A 13,057-nucleotide genomic window follows, 5' to 3' on the forward strand; every position below is an offset into this window, starting at 1 on the left:
TGTCTGATATGGAACTCCCAGAGAGATGCTCATGGATTTTGCAGTCCACCTAACCAGGAAATAATGCCAAATTACATTTTGTGGCTCCTCAGAAGCTGTTTTGTATCACTCATATACTGTCTTCCAGCATCCAGGAAAGATGCCAGCTGTGCTACTGAAGACCTGACCACTCTGGATGGATGACATAGTGGTTGTGGCCTGCCCATCCATAACTGTAAAAATGATCCACTGATTTGCACTGTGATGAGCCTACAAGACTGTAATCATGCTGTTTAAAAGTGTCTAAATACCCCTCATGGCCAGCCAGTCCTATTTGGATACCCATCTTCTTGAGACCCTCTATAGGGGAGGCTACATTTAAATGAATAACTGCACAGGACCTCTTCATACCAGGAGGCCAAGCCACACACTGTTAGGACACTACTTGCTGGTAAAGATAGTTCAGACAGAAAAATGAATTGCCTAGGCCAGGCCACAGACTGCTGTTTGAGGAGACTGAAGTGGTTCTTCTGCCCTGAAGTTGATGGGAGACTGCTGCCATGCAAATGACCTTTTCCAGCTGAAGCTCAGCTGTCAGACCTTGGTCTTTGCCATAGACAAGGTACACAGGACAGCAGGTCTCCATGTACCTGTGCCATTCAGAGAATGGTTTGCTCTGTCCCCTGCTGGCCTCCAGGAACTGTAAATGGGTGCTCAGAGTGTGCTGGGCAAGAAGGATCTGTCTGGGTAGACACACAGACATACACCTTGGCAGACTTTTAGCCTCTCTCCACAGGAAGCACATTCTGACCTGAAAGTGTGCCAAAGATGGTGAAGAAAATGTGCGTAATCATACTTGTGCCCTGAGTGGACTGCTCTGCCAGGGACAGAGTGACATTCCAGATGGGAAAATCTGTTTAAAGGAGTTGACGAAGATGAAAAAGCAAAGTGACTGATAAAAAAGAAGAGCTGCTACATGTGACAGCAGGAATACTCCGGGACAGTCAGCTGGCCAAAGAACCCAAATTATCACCTAGCTCAGAGGAGACTTCAGCTTCATAGCATTATCCACAAAAGGAGTTGTGGGGAAAAGAGGGGTTGGAGGGAAGGTTGGAAGATAAAACAGTGATAGGGATGGGTAAAGGCAGAGAGGGAGCATCTGATGTTAATACCATGTCATCTAAGGGTGCAGCATAGCTAATTTTCAAAAATTACACTACTCACTCTCTTCTGGACTTTGAATGATAGTTTTGCTCCAAAGAAAGGTTTTCCTAGTGTAATAGACTAAGAACAGAGTGAAAGTTCTATCGTGCCTTAAGGATTCAAAGTTTTGAGCAACCTGGACCATTCCAGTGCAAGTGTTATAAGGCCATGTTAGACAGGATGCCAAAGGATGCCCTTTTTCTGTAGGTAGGTCTGGAACAAAGACAGTGATATTTACCAGAGAGACTGTGGTAGATACAGATCCTGCGCAGCAAAAAGCTAGAAGGCAAAATCTTGCAGAAGAGCTGACAGCCCCAAGGACCTTTCATTTGGAGTGCATATGTGAAGCAGAAATTAAGAGCATCAGCCAGGATTGGGGGACAGCTCTTGAAAACTATAGAAAGAGTAGTGTAGATGTTGCTACTGATAACAGCAAGCTCTTCCAAAATAGTCAGTGGGATCATATTCCAGATTACTACAGCTTTCTACAATATGACATTACTATTAGATTGCAGCCTGGCATCTGGGTTTATAAATCAGTTTTTCTCAGCTGCTATATAATGCATTTAGTGGTGATTACTCCTGGCTTCATGGAGTAGATTTGCTATTATTAAGTAACATTGAACAGACTAATTGTTATTATTTACTTCCTTCTTTGATGAACTTGAGCTCTTCACTGGCTGATGAATAATGCATGGAATTATTAATGTAACATGTAATGAAAACCATTATATTCACAATTTCTAATACTTGAAAGAAAAAGCACTGCTCAGTACTTTATAACAAGATAAACACTGGAAGGTTCCTACTCATTCCCTGTCTCTGAGAAAAAGTGATGGTTGTTCTAAAGAGAGGCCCCAAACATGCCTCCATTCTTTGCTCTAGCGAAGTAAGACATTGTGCTTTCAAAATTTTGTGTCAAAATCTTGTATTCCGCTTGCCACAGTGGAACTCAAGAAGGGGCCAAAATTAGTCACATTTCATGAAGAATGAAGGAATTCTTATCCTTTGGCTGTCACAGAGCAGGTATCATTGGCCACTTTCTCCAAAGAAGGTGTCCCAACAGCATAATGCCTTAATGAATAGGGAAGAGTCAGAAATGCCCGTGGGGTGACTGTTGCTGTTGCCGTTTGGATAAGAAATGTTTGCAAGTGTTACCTAGGGTGATGGACAGCAGGATACAGCTGTGAGTACAATTCTATGCTGTAAAGATATCATGGGCTTTTGGCTTTCCTAACTAATATGTTCTGAAGGAGTAAAAATCCTATTTTTGTCATTTTTTATGCAGGAGAAAGGTTTTGGGGGCTAATGAGGACATTTGCATGGTGAAGAAGACTTTGTGGTAGTGTGGAGTATGTGGCAAGTAATAAGGGAATAGGCTCTGAAGGTTGTATAACTGTTATTGACAAGGTTTTGTATAACTATTGTGAAAATTGCACATTAGCTTGGGGATTGATAGTACTACCTTTTTTACACTCTGCACGGTATCTGAAGTGTTGGGGTTTTTTTTCTTTTTTTTTTTTTTTTAATAGACAAAAAAAAACCCAACCCAGTTGTCCTTTCATTGACTTTCTGGATTTTGGATAAACCCCATAATTCTCTCTGAGACACATCTACCATTTTTCAAAATTATAGGCAGAATAATCAATTGTGATTATTCCCTAAAAATGAAATTTGAATTGTTATTTAAAATGAAAAATGTGGGGGTTTTTTGCCACCTTTCTATTCCTTCTGTCATCACCACCTACACACACGAGTGTAGGTTCAACTGCTGGTTCAACTTCCAGTGTTCTCTCTCATGCAGTCCACAGACTGAAACAGAATGAATATAACATCCACTATTATATATTCTTCAGCATACCATTTCAAACAGTCTATTTGTCAAAATGATTAATTTGTTTAGATTTTGGAGGGATAAATGTTATTCCATAAGGCCTCAATCATACAACCTAGGCAAGCCCAAAATGCTTATTTGACTTGAAATTGTGCGCACAGGCAATGGAAAGTCTGGTACATTTACCATTGAATATTTTTTAAATGACTGAGACTTGGCTTTGGTAAACAGGAGAGTTTAGTGTTAGGATTTGGCTACATTTCAAGAAAGAAGTACATCAACTAGAATAAGGCTTCTTTTTTTATTGCTTTTTTTTTGTTTTTCTTTCCGTGTCTAAATTGCAATACAAACTCTGTTTTATGTACTTCATTATAAGATTTTTAAATAGATGAGAAACAAACTCATCTTCTATGACATTTCGCCTCATGTGAAAATGCAACTCTGATGTGTGGATAAAGCTGCTAATGATGAGCCTACATCTTACATAGTGCTTCTCATCTATTCTCAGAATATTTGACAAGTGGAGTCAGCACTGCTATTCTCTTCGTACACACTAACAGAAACTGAGGCAAAAAACAGAGAATCACAATACTCAGGATTGTTTAATAAGCCGTTATACAAACTAAGATTGGAATTAGGTCCCCTCTGAGTTAAAGAAAACATCAAATTAACTGCTAATGAAAATTGTTACTATAGGGCAATTTAAAGCAATACTCAGAGATACTTTTAAATGTGCTCTGCATAGCAGAGCCTTATATCTCTATTATTATATAAACAAGTGTGTGTATATTAACGTATTTCAATGTGTTTTGAACTGAACTGTTGTCCATGGGGTACAGAACTTACATGTAGGCATTTCAAAGGAAAGATTAACACTATCCAATTTTTATCTTAATGAGCCAGATAATCCCCTAATATAAATAAGCACAAATATAGTGAAGTAAAAATCTCAGCCCCTTTCCCACATCTGACAGAGAGAGTAGTCAAAGCGTAAATCTCAAAAATGGCTAAACTCATATTAATTTGTCTTTATCCAACATATCTTTAACAACTGTCTTCTTTGTCAGTGTGGAAATCATCAACCCGCCCATCATCTGGACTCAAAGCTGAGGCCCTGTCACAGACTCTGACTTATCTGCAGGTCTTCAGTGTGCATGCTCATTTATTTCCTGAAATTCTGGTTAAAGCCCATCTTCATAGCTAAATTTATCTAGGCTAACATGATTTTATGACTCAATTCTTACAATATCCTTTTCTCTTGCCCTAAATAAATGAAGTTTGTCCTCCTGCTATCAATGCAGAATGCCATTGCAGTGATAGACTTATATTTGGCTATATAGCCCTTCCAATAGCAACAACTACTGCATTAAGCCTGGTCAGGTTATCCTCACATTCAGTTTTTCACACAATATTTTCTCCCTAATCCTAAGGGTTTTGGGAGGTCACACTGTCATTCTCAATCAGTTTATGCTACCATTCTCTCATGCACTGGTTAATTTCCAAACAACCCTACATACCTTTTCCTCCAACTTTACCTTTCATGCCTTTAAACAAAGCTGCCTCACTATCTTTTTTCCAGTCCCTCACAAAAATCCTGTAGAGATGCTAACAAAATTCACATATTTGACTAGATTGCAACTATGTTATGATGACTCCCCAGCACATTCACCCGCACTGCCCCATGGCTACCTCATACTCCTTTTGTGCCTTCCTGTTGTCTTCTGTGTAAACACCTGTAGTCAGTGTCACCTTGTTCAGTTTTCACTCCACGCTTTGGTCCTGGTTTATAAGCACAGCTGAGGCACAGCATAGTTGTCTTGGCTTTGTCAATTCTAAGAAATGAGCCTGCAGGATAAAAACACAGGTGGTACATATAGCTGCTGTATCACACTCCTCACCCTCAAAACTTACTAATGGAGGTAAAAACCTTTGGTGTGTAAGTCACACCTGGGAAATCTGCTCTATGTGATGCTAAGGATTCATCTGTTCTTACTAAATTGCAGATGCTGAAGCAATGCCAAGAGAATGTGAAGTATACAGAGCTTTAGCAAATGTTTTGAGGGTACAAAGAACTCAAGCCTGGACTTTTGCCAAAATCAAGTTAATACATACAGTACCATAAAGAGCAACTTAGAGACTGGGCCATAGGTAATTAGTCTCATTATATTTGATTCACAGAAACATATTGAGCTTGTTTTTCTAACTAAACTTCATACCTTATTCTTGACTGTATTAATGCCATGACTGTGTTGCCAGAACTAGAAACTTGTAACAAGGGCTTACCTGGATTACCTTTGTTGCAAGCATCCTCCAGCAGATGTGACTTCTGTTATCTGCTTTAGGCTGTCATACATATTTTCCAAACAAGCCCAAGTATATTACTCCCATTAATTTATAGATAACTGTCAGGGCTGGGAACTCTTCCAGCAGACCTTATTATAGATGTGTTTTATCAGTGGAGTTTAAATTAAAACAGCTGTAAAAGCACTAGGATTATTCTCTCACACACACAAAGATACAAGCATGTTCTGAACCGAGATCAATAAAGATCCTGACTCAGAGGATGTGTTGAGATTTACGTTAATGTGTATTATGGGAAAATGATAGTCCTGCTTCTGCCTGGTAGCCTCTACAAGAATAAGTTCTATGCCTTCTTTCAAGGATGAAAAAGGCTACAAAGAAAATTTATTTGGCAGCTCATAACACTACTTGACAGTATTTTTTTGCTAGATTAAATTGTGACAATTGGTAACTGAGTAATGTGAAGTCATTTAAAATAGTCTAGGTTGTTGCACCTGCAGAGTAATTTCTACAGCTAACAAGAAAATGTGTTGTCATGCAAAATCTATCTCATAATAATTTAATCTAAAAGGTCATCTGAATCAGGAATGCCAGTTCTCTCCTTCAAAGAAGAAAATAAAAAGGAAAACAAGAAAATGGAATGACACAAGGGGATTTTTGTAAAATGTTTCTTGAACCAAATTCGTGAATTCTATCATTTGCCAGCAAAGAAAGAATAAAAGCTTCTGGAAGCTTCCTAGGTTCTCAGTCAAATTATGACACTATTTTGTGCCCTGAAGAAAATTGTAGCCATTTGTTTAAGCAATGAAGATTCCATCTGTTCCATCTTGGTTTAAAGAGGCCATATATTTTCAAGAACCTCAAGGCAATGCTTACTGAAATCATAAAATGTTCCTGAAGTGACATCACAGAAACAAAATATAGATGGCAGAATTTTAAAGTTCACAATCAGAGGAAAATGCAGTTACAGTTTCATCCAGACACATAATTATATCTGTATATATAAATAAAGAACAAATAAGGACAGAAGGAGCACCGTATTTACTTTAAAAATAAATGACCGATTTCAGCTGACTTAGCTGGTTAGCAGGGAATCACTCTAAATAAAATAAATGCATTTTTACTTCATGTGACAAGCAGAAACTAAATTAAACATCAACTTACATGTACTTTATGAAATATTCAAGTGATGTATTCCACTACAACTTTACCCAACATATACATAATATGCATGCCGACAATTTTGGAACAATGCAGAATGTCTTGAGAAAAATTCTAAAGCTGGTTAATTGAGACTCATATATACTGTACGCCACATACAGAAATGTTAGTAAAAAGAACCTAAGTGCAGCCCACCAGTGCAAGTCTTCACATAACTGATAACAAATATCTGGTTAGTCTTCTGAGTCTTTTGGGACAAATTGGCTGGGACCAGAGAGTGCTAGTGGTCACTAGAGGTGTTCCCCAGGGCTCAGTAGTTGGGCTAGCCCTGTTTAATATTTTTATCAATGATCTAGATGAGGGAATCAAGTGCACCTTCAGCAAGTTAACAGACAACACCAAGTTGGGTGGGAGTCTTGATCTGCTGGAGGGCAGGAAGGCTCTGCAGAAGGATCTGGGCAGGCTGGATAGATGGACTAAGGGCAATTGTATGAGGTTCCACAAGGCCAAGTGCCAGGTGCTGCCCTTGGGGTCACAACAACTTCATGCATCACTACAGGCTGGGGGCAGTGGCTGGGAAGCTGCCTGGCAGAAAAGGACCTGGGGGTGCTGGGAAACAGCAGCTGAGCATGAGCCAGGGTGTGCCCAGGTGGCCAAGAAGGCCGATGGCATCCTGGCCTGGATCAGCACTGGTGTGGCCAGCAGGAGCAGGGCAGTGACCGTCCCCCTGCACTCAGCACTGGTGAGGCCACAGCTCCAATCCTGTGTTCAGTTCTGGGCCCCTCACTGCAAGAAAGACACTGAGGGGCGGGAGCGTGTCCAGAGAAGGGCAGTGGAGCTGGGGAAGGGTCTGGAGCACAAGTCCTGTGAGGAACAGCTGAGGGAGCTGGGGGTGTTCAGCCTGGAGAAAAGGAGGCTTGGGGGGAGCCTTATTGCTCTGTATAACCACCTGAAAGGAGGGTGTAGCCAGGCACAGGTCTCATATCCCAGGTAACAAGTGATAGGACAAGAGGTAATGGCTTCAAGCTGTGCCAGGAGAGGTTTAAATTGGATATTAGGAAAACGTTTTTTCACTGAAAGGGTTTCAAAGCATTAGAACTAGCTCCACAGGGAAGTGGTGGAGTCATCAACCCTGAAAATGTTCAAAAAACATGTAGATAAGTCTCTGAAGACATGGTTTAGTGCTGAACGTGGTGGTGCTGGATTGATGGTTGGATTCCATAATCTTTTCCAGCCTTAACATTTCTAAGATTCTATGATTCTGTGAATATAGTCTGTCTCTCAAGCTAACTTTGCTTTCATAATATTAAAAATAATGTAAATTCTCATACTCTGCAGCAACAGAAATAAAAGAATGTCCAGTATTTTCCAGAGTCTCAAGTATTTGGGGGATCCATTAGGAGCAGTAGTTGAGGTGTGAATTTGGGGATTTCTCTCAGCTGTTTGAAAGGCTTTTCATCAATCATTTACCAGAACACAACAGTCCTCTGTATTCTGAATGCTGAGACAGACTTTCTGCTTGTTGACAGGCATACACTTTTAACTAATCAGGGCATTATTCAATCCATAATATTATTTGGATTCCTGAATAGTAAGTTCCTGATTCCTTTCTTGTCTAAATATGGTGAGGACTACCAGCATTTAACCATGACTATGATGACTGAGTCATAAATAAGAGTCCTGATGTAAAATATAAGAGTAATAAAAATCACTAAGACAGAAAATCAGATTAAGTGGAACATTGCAAAGGAGCCAGAGGAAAAAGATGAAGAGACTGAATATAAAACTTAAAATTCCACACAGGAAGAAGAAGATATTCAGCTACCTTGACAACAACTGTTTTCCACAGCTCCTAATGGGAATATCTATTTAGTGATTAAGGGAGAAAACAGGAGGCGGGAGGAGCAGGATAGAAAGACTGGGTGTATGTTTAAAGTAGATAACTCAGTGTTTAAGGTAGCCTGAAAAATGTGTATAAGGACGATCACCATTACTGCATTTAAATAGCTTGCCAGCATGCAACTGTGTCTTTCCCACATCCCCACCAGTCTGCTCCTTTCACCCAGTCCTTCAGCACCAACTGAATTACTGGCTGCTCCTCCTGCTTCCTTCTCTGAGCTCCCCATCCTTCTTTGCTCTGTGCTGCTAGGAAAGAGTTAAGTTGTTTTGCTAGATATTTTCTGTTTCCTCTCTCTCCTCTTTTTGCCTAAGGAGTAGGCTCATGGGAGCAGGGGTTGAAGCTCTCTCCACCTTTTGCAATGGCCCTCCTGTCTCTTTTGCTCCTGGGCAGGCGGCAGCAGGGCAGCCAGCCAGGCGACTGGAAATTCTCTAGAGGGGAAGCTGGAAGTATGCAGTGACCCACTTGCTGTTTCCAATCTATGTTGCCCAGTTCTCTGTTCTGCCACAATCTGGACCATTTTAAACACCACTAAGTACAGTTAGCATACACTGCATACACACTAGAGGGGACATCCAGTACTGTGATAAAGCTGGCATGCAGATTTAAGTTTAGTCACTATGGCAGCAAGACTGAAAAAGTTATGTTTATTCCTTATACCTTACACCTGTTTATTGGTGATATTATGTCTCCTATTGATCTATGCATCCAGAGATCAGCCTAACTCCCTAGGCTCACATATTTATATGTTTTGTGACTGTGCCATGTTATACCACTACCTGTTTCCTCAATAATTTCCATTACATTCATGATGTAGAGCAAAACTAGTAGATAAAGGCTAAAGAAATAGTGCTTGATTCAGTGCTTTAAAATAAATTAAAAATATTGAATCAAGACATTGAAGTTTTAGGTCTTTGAGCCCAAACAACATTGAAATATTTCATAGAAAAAATGGTAACCTTGGAATTATATCCACATTTAAACTTACCGGTAACTGTTCTGTTTTTGCAATTGCTCTGTATTACACATTTTCTGCCATAAAAGTTATATGTTAGCCTATTTAGAGCTGTTTTGTATGAGGCCCGGGTATGATTTGTTAAGTGGCAGTAATGTTACCAAGCGTATTGATTTTGCAATGTTTTCCATGCAATGCTTGGCAACATTTTTTCAGATGAACAATTTAATCTTACTAGTTTAGAGGTCATAGCTCATGTTGTGTTAGGCATCATAAATGAAAGGCTTCACTGAAAGTACATTATATTTAACTCACAGCAGTCAAGAATGACTTTACGTCTGTGTCTTCTCAGACAACTAAATATACTTCATGTATTTGGGAGCTGCAGAAGTTTGACATCATTTGCAGCCTATCCACTGTATCAGTTGCTGCATTTTGTACAGCCTATCTGGTACTAGCAGCAATGAGATATTAAAGATTGCAGTGTGAGATAACCTACTAATCACATACAATTAATTATTGATAAATAGGATGCTGAGGATTTGGGTTTTTTTTGTAACAGGAGAAATTAAGAATAATCACCTGTGGTTCTAATCTGTGAAAAGAGTTGTGGTCAAGACCTCATTGTCCACATAACCAGCGATGTGTGGTGTCCCTCAGAGTTTGATACCTACTGGCATGCATTCAGCATTCATCTTTGTTGGTGATGTGGAAGGGGACTAAATGCACCCTCAGCAAATTTGCCAATGACACAAAGCTGTGTGGTCCAGTTGACATGCTGGAAAGAAAGTTCCCATGCTGGAGGCAAGGAAGCCATCCAGAGGGACCTGGACAGGCTTGAGAGGTAGGCCTGTATAAAACTCATGAAGTTCAAAAAAGCAAAGTGCAATATTCTGCACCTGTGATGTAACAAACTCAGACATACCTATAGGTTGGGCAGAGAATGGATTGCAAGTAATCCTGCAGAGTAAGAATTGGGGTTGATGGCTTATGAAAACTCAGCAGGACCCACCAATATGTTCTTGCAGGCCAGAAAGCCAGCGGCATCCTGGGCTACACCAAAAGCAGTGTGGCCAGTCAAAGGAGGTGATCCTGTTCTACCCTGCTCTTGTGAGACCCCACCTGGAGTGCTGCATCCAGTTCTGTGGCCAGCAGCATAAGAAGAAGATGGAACTGTTGGAACAAGTCCAGAGTAAGCAGATTGGAGAACCTGTCCTATGCAGACAGGCTGAGAAAGCTGGGGCTGTTCAGCCTGGAGAAGAGAAAGCTCTGGACAGACCTTGTAGCAACATTTCATCTGAAAGGCATCTATAGGGAAGTTGGATAGAGACTCTTTGTCCTGACAAAGAGTCTGTAGTGACAGGAGAAGGAGTACTGGGTACTGAAAGAGGGGAAATTTAGCTTAGATACTAGAAAGAAATTCTTTACTGTGAGTGTGGTGAGGCACTGGGACAGGTTGCCCAGGGAGGTTGTGAATGCCCCAGTCCTCAGAGTGTTCAAGGCCAGGTTGGACAAGGCCTTGAACAGCATGGTCTAGTGGGAGGTGTCCCTGCCCATGGCAGGGGGGACTGGGACCCAAGAACCTCCCATGATCACTGAGTCCTTTTAAAGATAATCCAGAGTGGCCTTGCAATGACATAGTGCAGCAGCATCAGGACTGCTGGGTGTATCCCATTAAGTCCCATTGACTTGTATATTTTGTTTGTTTGAATGTTCCCTAACCTGATCCTTCTTCACTGAGAAGGAGTAATCCTTGCTACAGACTTCCCTTCTGGCCTCAGGAGTCTTGAATTATTGATGGCCAGTCTTACCAGTGAAGACAATGGTGAAGTAGGCATTGAGTATGTCAGCCTTTCTTGTGTCCGCCAGGTCCCCACTCTCACTCAGCAACAGACCCACAGTCTCCCTCGTCTTCATCTTTTGCTGCTGATGTACCTATAGAAAACTTTCTTATTTCCCTTCATTCTCCTATATCTGCCAGATTAAACTGGCAGATATAGATTTTGGTTTTACAGCATTGCAAAGGTTTTAATAAATTTTACCTGTTAAAAAAGTAAATGTTCATCCTCCTTTTGAAAACAGGGATTAGAAATTATTCTGCCAGAAGTGGACAGGGAGAGTATGAGCATCTTGAGTCTCTGAGGGTACAGTCTTGCAAAAGTTTACATCCCTGCAAAATTTTAATTGTGTGAGAGATGATTTTACTGTTAACAAATATGTGAAAAGAATGGAGTTACATTTCTTCTTAAGCTAATACTGAGAATTTAATAGTCTTTTATTGCTGCTTTTACTTCAGCGACTTCAGCAAGCATTCTGAAATTTTGTGTTTGCATTTCAAAGCATGTAATTCTTATGCAATTGCTGTGTTGTTTGGTGCAAATTTATTCTGCATAATGAAAAATCATGCAGAGGTAACTCACTTAGGTAGTTAAATATATTCAGGCAGCTAAACAACTCTACAGATAGGAGGCAAAAAATATCCACAGCTAAATGTACCATGCAAGCTACTATCCCTACATGATACTGTGATGACTAAACACCCATCTGGAATCAGGTTGAGTATCTTTATTAAAGAGCTTATAAGCAAAGTACATGCAGAGAGCTGGTTGCTTCATCCTAGGTATTACTTTGCACCTAGGCAATAAATAGGTTTTTCTTGTCCAGTATCTCAAGTATCTAGACTTTTTCTTTCTAAACACATCAGCTTCTAATGCAAGTCTATTTTACCCTCTTGATTTGACCATTGCACATTCTTTTCTCATTCTGAACTTGATTCACTTTGTTGCTGAAAGGAATTTTCTCCATATGCCACTGCTGAAAAATAACCCCAAAGCCCAAAGTGGTGTGTCCCTCTTCACATAGACTTCCCATTGTCAAATAAAATCTATTTATCATTAAAACCTTTCACAGCCTGGTGCTCTCCAGCTATTGTCTTTTGTTGAGTCATAGCTCTCATCCTTCCTCCATCTGTGATGCTACTTATTGATGTCTAATTCAATGCACTGTTATCAATGGCTTATTTTCCTGGGAAGTCTTGGTTTGTTCAGGAAGAATCTGTCCTAGGATTATTCACACTCAATACTTCAAGGAATTACTTATTCAGTAATTTGCATTAATGTCTGTATGATACCAGTCTGAAAGGGTGGGAAGCTTTTGAAGAGTGGAGGCAAAATCCAAAAAATATAAACTGGAGAATGCGTAAAAATCAACGCAATGACATTTGTTAAGGGCAAATAGAAAGCACTGGCTTTAAGGTAATCAAAACCATCATCCTAACGCAGGAAATAACCACTTCTGTAAGACTCCAAGAGCGTAGGAATACGAGTCATCAGCGTCAGGTGTCACTGTGTGCATTGTGCAAATGTCACCAGGGCTGTATTAACAGAACAGAACTGTTTTATTTAACATGCCAGCTGGTTTTTCTCTTCAGAAGGTGTTCATTTGCTCACTCGGCTGTTTTCATATCTTAAACTTCATAAAATCTATGAACTGAGTACTGAAACTTTGAGCTGTTGCAATGGCAACAGCAATGGTAAAGATGTATGCAGAGCACATAGCTCAGTGTCTTTTTGTCCCAGGGTCCCATAGAAAATCCATTCTGACCTCACTTCTAGAAGCCCTCTAAGCTTTTTAAGCTAAGCTTTTTAAGGATTCTCAGGTCCCAGATCTGTGTTCTATGACTGTGTACCCAGAGCCGGTCAAGAGAGGACTGGCTATTCACAAGGCC

Source organism: Vidua chalybeata, chromosome 2 (genome assembly GCF_026979565.1).
Source record: "Vidua chalybeata isolate OUT-0048 chromosome 2, bVidCha1 merged haplotype, whole genome shotgun sequence".
NCBI lineage: Eukaryota > Metazoa > Chordata > Aves > Passeriformes > Viduidae > Vidua > Vidua chalybeata.